Here is an 8,199-nt window from a genome sequence, read left to right as displayed (position 1 = left end):
GAATTATCCATTCTTCATCCATTGTTGGGAGGAAAATATCAAGCTTCCTACTGTCAGAGACTGCCCTGAGTGCAACGGTTATGATCGGTACGATCGGATCGATCGGCATTATCATAATGATGAACGGCGATTCAATGGGCCGATCAGAGGAAGGGTGTCAGTTCATGACCGGCTGGGGGGCAGATGTAGTGGGCACGACAGACTTAGCGACCGTGTCCAGTATTTTCCCAGGAACCAAGAAGAGCTCGAGGGAATGGCTGATGCGCGGGTTCCTGATGAATTCATATTTTGCAGGGATGCTAACACGCATCGTATGGAGTCAAGGGAGAACCGACGCCCGACGGCAAGGCAAAGGCCACTTCCTCCATGGTGCCCTGGAGGATTAACCAAGACACAGAAAAGGAGATTGCAACGTGAAAGGCAAGAAGAGCTAAACAAGGGAGAGAACTCCGGAAGTCGGCAGCCGTCAGACACTAAGAGGGAAGGTCCATCGGCAGACGTCAACATGGTCTTCATGTTGCCGATGGAGTTTCTTGCACCAGCCAGTGATGATGAGGTGGAATTTTCTGATCAGATAGCTCAGTTGGCTCTGGATCCGATGACGGCTATCTTTGAGAAACCTGCCGATGACGAGAGGCAGCATCTTAAAGCTCTGTTCCTCAAAGGAAGGGTTGATGGGCAGCCAATGACCAAGATCCTAGTTGATGGTGGAGCTGCTATTAATATTATGCCGTATGCAGTATATCGGAAGCTTGGGAAAGGGGATCAAGATTTGACCAAGACCGATATGATGCTCAAAGACTTTGAAGGAAACGTGTCTCCAGTCAAGGGGGCGATATGTGCAGAGTTGACCATCGGCAGCAAAACCTTGCCGACAACTTTTTTCGCGATCAGCGGAAAAGGTGCCTACAACTTATTATTGGGAAGAGATTGGATTCATGCCAATTGTTGTATCCCATCTACAATGCATTAGTGCTTGGTTCAGTGGGTAGGTGACAAGATTGAGATTGTCCCAGGAGATTCTTCTTATGTTATCGCATCGGCAGAAGCGGATACTTACGAAAGGACCAGGTGCATTTCAGGAGAAGTTTGGGAGAAAGATTTTCTCAAAGTTGCCAATTATGAGATTCCATCGATCCAAGCAGTCGGTTCTGACGACGGTTTTTAATGGATAGATTCGCCGATGATGGGAAATTAGGCCAGGGATTCACATCGGCCGATGATTTGGTAGAAGTAGATATAGGTAGTGGTGATAAGCCTAGGCCTACTTTTATTAGTGCTAAATTAGATCCTGAGAGTAAGCGACAATTGACTAGTTTGTTAAAGGAATATAAAGATTGCTTTGCTTGGGATTATACAGAGATGCCTGGTTTAGACCGATCAATTGTTGAACATCGGTTACCCATCAAGTCTGGATTTCGGCCACATCAGCAACCAGCCCGCCGATGTAATCCTAACATTCTACGTGATATTAAGGCCGAAATCACTAAACTTATTGAAGCTAAGTTTATTCGGCAGTGTCGGTATGCCGAATGGATTTCCAATGTTGTTCCGGTTTACAAGAAGAACGGGAAGCTTCGGGTGTGCATTGATTTCAGGAATCTCAATAAAGCTACGCCGATGGATGGATACCCAATGCCTGTCGCCGATCTACTGGTTGATGCTGCGGCTGGTCATCGGGTCATCAGCTTCATGGATGGTAATGCCGGTTACAATCAAATATTCATGGCGGAGGAGGATATTCCAAAAACCGCATTCAGGTGTCCTGGTCATGTTGGGCTATTTGAATGGATAGTCATGACTTTTGGGTTGAAGAATGCTGGTGCTACTTATCAAAGGGCTATGAATTTTATATTTCATGAGTTCATCGGCAAGCTCGTAGAGATTTATATTGATGATGTGGTGGTTAAATCTGGAGATTTCTCAAAGCATCTTGCCGATTTACAAAAAGTGTTAGAGTGCACAAGGAGTCATGGATTGAAAATGAATCCCAACAAGTGTGCATTTGGTGTATCGGCAGGGCAGTTTCTTGGTTTCATGGTACATCAGAGGGGTATTGAAATTAGTCGAAGATCTATTGAAGCCATCAATAAAATAGTGGCCCCTACCAACAAAACCGAGCTCCAATCCCTGATCGGCAAAGTAAATTTTATCAGGAGATTTATATCGAATTTGTCTGGTAGGATTCGTGCTTTCAGTCCTCTTCTTAAATTGAAAGCCGATCAAGAGTTTATTTGGGGAGAAGAACAGCAGTTGGCTCTGGATGAAATCAAGAAGTATCTGGTAAATCCTCCAGTTCTAGTTCCACCTCAACAAGGGAAGCCCTTCAGATTGTATTTATCTACCGATGGATCGGTTATCGGTTCAGCTTTAGTTCAAGAATTTGAAGGGAAAGAAAGGGTAATTTATTATTTGAGTAGGAGGTTGATTGATGCTGAAACCAGGTATTCGGCCATTGAGAAACTATGCTTGTGCTTATATTTTTCATGTATCAAGCTGAGACATTACTTGTTATCGGCCGAATGCACTGTTGTTTGCAAAGATGACGTGGTCCGATACATGCTATCTATGCCGATTATGAGTGGTAGGATCGGTAAATGGATTTTAGCGCTGTCGGAGTTCGATTTGCGTTACGAATCGGCTAAGGCAGTCAAAGGGCAGATTATGGCCGATTTTGTGACTCAGCATTGCGGTCTAGTGGAAACCTTGGAAATTGTACCCTGGACGCTCTTCTTTGATGGATCTACCTGTGACCGGTGGGCAGGAATCGGCATTGTATTAGTTTCCCCTAAGGGGAGGAAGTATGAGTTTTCCTTGCCGATTGTTGCCACATCAACAAATAATCAGGCTGAGTATCAAGCTCTGATCAAGGGATTAGAGTTGTTAAGAGAAGTTCGTGCTGATGCTGTTGAAATATTCGGAGATTCTATGTTGGTTATAAATCAATTGGCCGGAAGCTATGAGTGCCGAAGTGAAGTTCTCATAACTTATTTCGAGAGAAGTATGCAACTGTTAAAGGAATTCAAGGATTTCCGGTTGGAGCATGTTCCCCGATTGCATAATGAAGACGCTAATCGGTTAGCTCAGCATGCCTCGGGATATCAGCCAATGATTAATGCGACATCGGCAGTCGGTGCCGGTGATTGGAGGAAAGAAATTATTGATTATCTAAAAGATCCATCCAAAAAAGTTGAAAGACGGGTTCGATTTCAAGCAACCAAGTATGTGCTCCTTGAAGATGAATTGTATTATCGAACTATCGACGGAATTCTTCTCCGATGCTTGGGTGATGATGAAGCTAGAAGTTTGATGGGGGAAATCCATGAAGGAGTGTGTGGAGCGCATCAGTCAGCTTTTAAGATGAAGTGGATGATTCGAAGGAATGGATATTTTTGGCCAACCATACTTGAAGATTGTTTTAAATATTTCAAGGGATGTCAAGGTTGTCAAAAGTTTGGTAATATCCAGAGAGCACCCGCATCGGCTATGAACCCTATAATAAAGCCTTGGCCGTTCCGGGGATGGGCCATCGATCTGATCGGCCAGATTTATCCACCATCTAGCAAAGGGCATAAGTTCATTCTAGTTGCCACTGACTATTTCACTAAGTGGGTTGAAGCTATTCCTTTGAAGAAAGTCACATCGGCCAATATGATTGATTTTGTGAAGGAGCATATTATTTACCGATTTGGGATTCCACAAACGATTACTACCGATCAGGGCACCATGTTCACATCGGGGGAGTTCGATGAATTCGCAATCGGTATGGGAATTAAAGTGTTGAATTCTTCTCCTTATTATGCTCAAGCCAATGGGCAGGCCGAAGCGTCTAACAAAGGAATTATCAAGCTTATTAAACGAAAGATTGAAGAAAATCCTAAGCGGTGGCATACATTATTAAATGAAGCATTGTGGTCTTATCGGATGGCTTGTCATGGATCGACCAAGGTATCACCCTATCAATTGGTGTATGGACATGATGCAGTGTTGCCTTGGGAAATTAAGGCTGGATCTAGGCGATTATCTTTTCAAGATCAATTAACTTCCGATGGTTATGCCACTTTGATGACCGATGAATTGGACGATCTAGCAGGGCATCGGTTAAAAGCTTTAATGAGTATAGAAGAAAATAAGAAGAGAGTTGCTAGATGGTATGATAAGAAAGTGAAGGCTAAAGAGTTTGCCGATGGGGATTTGGTATGGAAATTAATTTTACCAATTGGGACCAAAAGTTCGAAGTTTGGAAAGTGGTCTCCTAATTGGGAGGGTCCTTATCGGATAAGTCGATCGGCTCCTGGTAATGCCTACATTCTAGAAACCCTCGAAGGAATTGAATTTCCCAGAGCATTAAACGGAAAATATTTAAAGAAGTACTACCCCAGTATATGGGTCGATGCATAGAAGTTTAGGTGCCGATAACACTCCTATCGGCTGGATCCAAATGCTTGGGGACAAGACTTGGTGTCTCAAAAGTTTAGGCGCCGATAACAGTCCAATCGGCTAGACTAAAAGCTGAGGAAGCAGGAAAGCGCAGATACAATGCCGATGGAAACTCTATGTGTTAAGCAGCGTCTGGATTGCCGATATAGCGCGTAGCCGGATTTGGTTGGCTGCTTCTATCTCCTTAATGTCATCATCGGCAGAACCTTCTATCAGCTTCAGCTTCTTCTTCAGTTGAAGTGCCTTGCGACCATGAACGTTTCGCTCGTGCTCAAGAAGCCTGATGGTCTCTGGCAATTGGCTCTCTTCCTGTTGGGCTTGGGATAAGGCGTTCTCCACTTCCTTGAGTTCCGCCAACAGGGATTCTCTTCTTGCCGATAGATCGGATATCTTCCGCTTCAGCGCATCTCCTGAAGATCTCAGGATACCGATGTTCTTGTGCTTCTCATCGGTCAGGAGTTTCTCTTTCCTCATTTCATCGGAGAGTTGAGTCTGAGCGGCTCTATCGGCAAGACGCCGAGAAGCTCTCTGGTACTGCAGCTGGCGACTCTCCAGATGAGCGGCTTGGAACAGGATTTCTTCGACGTCGGCTGGGATTTGGCCTCTGAGAGTTTTGAACAGGGTCTTGGTAGGGTCGGAGTCATCGACCAAATGCGCTGTATCCTGGTGGAGGAGAACTGACAATTCTTCCAGCTCTCTGCCGATGTAATGTCAACTGTCTGAGAAGAGCTTGCTTCTTCGCCTTCTTCTTCCGAGAGATCGATGGTGAAGGAAAACAGGCTATCGGGAGAATCTTGTTCCTAGGAGGGAAAGCAAGGTTAGCTCATATTCGGAGAATCGGCAAATAATGCTGGCGGTAAACAGTGACTTACTTGCTTCAAGGCGATCTCTTGCCTTGGACTGGGAGGTGCTGACGGAGCTGCGGGCTGATCGGCCAAAGATGCCGATGGAACTACAGGTTGATCGGCTAAGGTTGCCGATGGGACGATATCGACTGAAAGAAGACAGGAAGGGTTATGAGACTAAATGAAAATAAGTTCATCGGCAACGGTATTGTTAAAGTATGTTACCTGGAGGAGGAACAACGGTTGTCTGAATCGGGAGAACCGCCGATGATATAATTGGACCCACCGGACCAGTTGTTTGTTCACCTACATCAACTGATGTACCTTCTGTTTGAGGCTCTTCCTGCTGGGATTCTTCCATCTGTGGTGCTTCCTGCATTGGTTGGGGAGATGGCGCTTGCTGTGTCTGGACTTCTGGAGAAGAAGGAGAAGACTCCACTAGGATTGGAGATACCGGAGGAAGAGGGGGAGTTGCCAATTTTTGGCGTTTCGTTTCGGCCCTGGTGCTCTTGACACCCTTCCTCTTTGGCTGGCTGGACTGGGTGGCATCGGCACCTTGACGTGTGACCTTTGCCGATGCACTGGTTTGCTGCAATAACGAACAAGGGTTTATGAGTATAAATAAAGCCGATATAAAGATAGTCAGCGTAAAAGATAACGATTTTTCAAATTGCCTTGAAAGCCCGCGCTAGAGTGGGAGCAGCTACCGTTGGTGATGTCTGGGTTCTCCTGGTCGTAACTTTCCTGAGGCGCACACCCCGATGCACGATGGAAGCCAGAGTGGGAGCATTGTGGCCGATTGAGGAAATCGGGCCTGATGGAAACAAGTCGATCGGCTTGCCACTCCTGCTAACCGATGAGGGGATGTTATCAACCTGCAAAAGGAATACAAGGGTAAGCTACTGATGGAAATAATGTTGAAAAAATGAAACATCGGTTGGAGATACTTACAGTGTCATCAGGAATTTCGTATTCGGGGTCGATCATGCCGCGGTATGAAAGGGCCGATCTGCAGAATAGATGCTCTTTCCATTCTGCCCACCATAACTTGTATGCCTGAGTGATAAAAGCAGCTGGAACCCATTCTGATAGATCTACATCTGTATCGGCGTTTGGTGGTAGTTGGGCTACTCGACTCCACTCAAGAAAGTTATTGATAGTTTCTCTGGGTTTTATCACATCGGCATAAGGAAGTGCGATTGGCAACTGGCCGAAAGCTAACTGGCGAGCTAATGCCGATGGATTGTAAAATTCATAAGTCTGGGGAGAAGTTTTTGTGCTACCGAAGAAATTCACTGGAATGGCTCTAGGAGTTACAATTGCCATCATCGCCTCATTGTCCCTGTCGAGAGCTTCATCGAATGGATTGAAGGTCAGAGGGAGCATGCTATCTGGGTTATCATAAGCCAACCATGGTCGTTCATCTCTGGCCAAACCCTCATACAGAGTCTCGAAGAATCGGCCGATCTGATCCGGATTACTCCCTGAACCAGGTAGGACTATGACGGCTTCGCCAAAGTTCAAGGGGGCACGCGTTGCCGATTCCTCTTCACCCAACACATGATTTTCGGCTATATCTCTTGGGAAGTGCTGTGAGAACAAGTTGAAATCAAGGCGCTTATGCAGGTGCAGATTGAGCCACATATTAATAAACCACCAGGGGCCTCCCAAGTTGCCGATGGATTGGCCAAGCAGGAGTTTCTGGGCTACCTGATGGAGAAGGTGGTAAACAGCGCCAAGCAAGTATCGGCCGAGAGGAAATTGGCCACCGTTAGCCAGTCTCTCTGCTGCCGATAGATAGACGGAAGTCGGTCCTGCCGATCGACCACAGAATACAAACTTGTCCAGCCACATGTTCAGAAAGGTGGTTTGCTCCTTTATGGTGACAGGCCCTCTCCCGCGGTACTTCTGAATGTACCCTGACCAACCGCCGATAGCGCGAGTCTCCACTTTAGCACTGGGGGCAGTATCAAAAAAGTGGGTGCTATCGGCAGAAGATATATCTAGACCAGTGAGCATGGCTACATCGGCAAGGGTAAGAGAAGCAGGGCCGTGGCCAAAAACAAAGGCATTGAGGGTGTCTGACCAAAAGTAGGACGCAGCTATCAGCAGTGACTCGTTCCTGTGCATATCGGCAATGGATAGCCTAATGCATTGGGCTAGCTTCCTTTCGCCCCACTGGACTTCATAAGAATTGCTGACCCTCAAGAACCAGTCTTTCCACCCTACGGTAGGGCTGGGCCAAGAGCGAAAAGTGTCTTTCCACAGATCTAAAGAAAAGTTTTCGGCTCTAAAGGGGATCCTATTGGTTTCTGCGTTGATAAGGTTGGTTGGATCTGAATCCCCTAGAGGGCCGAGACATTGAAGGTGTGGTTGATCGGTGGGGATGACAATTTTATTGGACAACTCCTAGTGATTTTGGGGGAATAAAAATACAAAGAAAAAGGAAAAGGAGAATATTCAGTAAGATGAATCGCGGATGAACAGGAATAAAAATACAGAAGATGAGATGGAGATCTGACCTCAGGGACGACGAAGCCAATGGCCATCTTGTCGTGAAGAGGACGTTGGAGGGCACCGGAGTTGATGAAGAGGAGTGCTTGTCGGAGGTCTTGAAGGTTGTAAATGGCGCCGCCGCTGGGAAAGTAAAGTTGGGTAGTAGAATGGTGTGATGGGGGAGGAGTACCCAAGAAGGAACTATTTATAGGATAAAATGGGCAAGGGTAAATCCGACTTATCTCTTTGCCGCATCCGAGAAATCCGAGGGTACTCATGTGGATATGGTAACTGTTCGCACGGTAATCCAGGGATTGTGCAGGTGATTTGACGGGAAGCGGTCATTATCTGAAGATATTTTACTCTGCGAGATCTCCTGGTCGGTCCATCGGCGATATTCTGTAACGGTCATATTGCC

The sequence above is a fragment of the Sorghum bicolor genome, chromosome 6 (assembly GCF_000003195.3).
Source record: "Sorghum bicolor cultivar BTx623 chromosome 6, Sorghum_bicolor_NCBIv3, whole genome shotgun sequence".
NCBI lineage: Eukaryota > Viridiplantae > Streptophyta > Magnoliopsida > Poales > Poaceae > Sorghum > Sorghum bicolor.
This window is presented reverse-complemented; position numbering follows the sequence as displayed.